Source organism: Schistocerca nitens, chromosome 10, assembly GCF_023898315.1.
Source record: "Schistocerca nitens isolate TAMUIC-IGC-003100 chromosome 10, iqSchNite1.1, whole genome shotgun sequence".
NCBI lineage: Eukaryota > Metazoa > Arthropoda > Insecta > Orthoptera > Acrididae > Schistocerca > Schistocerca nitens.
In genome coordinates, this window is record NC_064623.1 from 121,496,179 (window position 1) to 121,498,384 (window position 2,206).

Consider the following 2,206-nt stretch of genomic DNA (forward strand, 5'->3'; position numbering starts at 1 on the left):
GTTAAGCTTGTTGCATGCGTGGCGATCGTTTCGGCTTGAGATAAGTGTAATGAAACCGTGGACAGTTTACCCACTCAAATGTCTGTAGTTAGACAGTTCCATGTTGCGAGTGTTGCAACGCGGATCCGGCCCAAAGCCACTTCCCCAAATTAATTTGCTCTGCAATTCAATTACTGTCCATCAAGTAATTTGACGCGTATCGTACTCCGCATAGTCAGCAGCTTTCCGATAACACGTGAGCGGCCCGAAACCTACTGGCTTTTGGTGCGGTATCCCTTTGTCTCGACATAATTTGCGCCGTGTCGACATGTACCTCACCTAGAAATACGCAAAAAAAATGATATTCGGATATTACGTTCCCTTTCTAATGAGTATCAGATGCGTTACAAATTCAACAAGATAGGCATTTATTTCATTTGGCATGTAATACAATTGCACCGTGTTATACTGAGCTCGGGGCTTACTTTATCGCAATCAATTACTGAGAGCGCAGCTGTGTTACCTAGTCCTTCACTAATAACGTAAACAGTTTTGGGAGATAAGTAGTCCAAACTCCGGCATTTTAGCGTAAATAATTACAGTAATATGACCAAGGATAAACTACAACAATTATGAACTTTTAAAAAGTTTCCTTGTGTTTTGGAACATATACCGTGTTCCAACATTATCAAGTACTTCGACGAAAACGATCTATTGACATATAACTAGCACGTATTATGGATGTATCGTTCTTGTTAACAGTATAGGGTCTCTGTTCACACGAAGTAATGCGTACTATAGACAAGGTATATCAAACTGATGCCGTTTTTCAGTCTTCCATGGGGCTTTTCACTCCGTTCCTCACGAGAGACTTCTAATCTAATTGAGTGCCTGTGGTGTATCGGTTCGGTTGTGTGACTCAATTTGTGATATTGGTAAACAGTACGTAGTCTTCGATGGAAAGACATCGAGTTAAATAGAAATGATTTCTGACTTCCCCCGAGGGAATGCATAGAACATCAGCTGTTCCTAATCTATATGGACGGTTTAGGAGATGATCTGAGCAGTTCTCTCAGAATATTAGAAGATGACACCGAGCGAGGTGGCGCAGTGGTTAGCACACTGAACTCGCATTCGGGAGGACGACGGTTCAATCCCACGCCCGGCCATCCTGATTCAGCTTTTCCGTGATTTCCCTAAATCGCTTCAGGCAAATGCCGGGATGGTTCCTTTGAAAGGGCACGGCCGACTTCCTTCCCCGTCCTTCCCTAATCCGATGAGACCGATGACCTCGTTGTTTGGTCTCTTCCCCCAAACAACCGAACCCAACTGTCAGCTACAATTTAAAAAAAATAAAAAAAGAAACTCCTCCCAAAAAGGCAATGAAGGCCCAAAGGTACCGACCGGCCCCCGAGTCATCCTCAGCCCACAGGCGTCACTGGATGCGGATGTGGAGGGGCATGTGGTCAGCACTCCACTCTCCCAGCCGTATGTCATTTTCCGAGACCGGAACCGCTACTTCTGAATCAAGAGGCTCCTCACAAGGGCTGAGTGCCAACAGCGCTCGGCAGACCGGAAGGTCTCATCCAATTGCTAGCCTAGTCCGACAGCGTTTAACTTCGGTGATCGGACGGGAACCGGTGTTACCGCTGCGGCAAGGCCGTTGGCTGCCTACCGTCTAGTTAAGTCGTAATAAGATCAAAGCGAATTGCAAAATTATTTGGACAGGATACCCTCATGATTAAAAGAGTGGCAGCTAACATTAAACCTTAAAAAGTGTGTTCCTCACATTATTAAAAAAAAAAAAATTGCTTCAACTTTCAGTAAAGTGGTAAATAACGCAGATTTTGAAGTTGAAGATTAGGGCTGATAATTACAAGCATATCGGGACGATCACATAGATGATGTTGTGCGGAAAGTGCAACAGGTTTACCAAAGAGACTGCTTACACTACGCTTGTCCGCCCTTTTCTGGAGTATTGCTGTGCAGGGTGGCATCCGCATCAGGTGGGACTGACGGATGACATCGAAAAAGTACAAAGAAGGGCAGCTCGTTTTGTACTATCACGAAATAGAGATAGTGTCACAGGCATGATATGTGAATTGGAGTGGCAATCATTAAAATACAGGCGTTTTTCGTTGCGGCGGGACCTCCTCATGAAATTTGAATCACCAGTTTTCTCCTCCGATTGCGAAAACATTCTGTTGGCACCCAACTACATAGGGAG

General features: G+C 44.8%; 1 pseudogene; it reads right to left on the reverse strand.

The window, feature by feature from the left end:
* Positions 1 to 1,531: 1,531 nt before the first annotated feature.
* On the reverse strand, positions 1,532 to 1,647 carry LOC126210894 (5S ribosomal RNA; annotated as a pseudogene).
* Between the last annotated feature and the right edge of the window lie 559 nt (positions 1,648 to 2,206).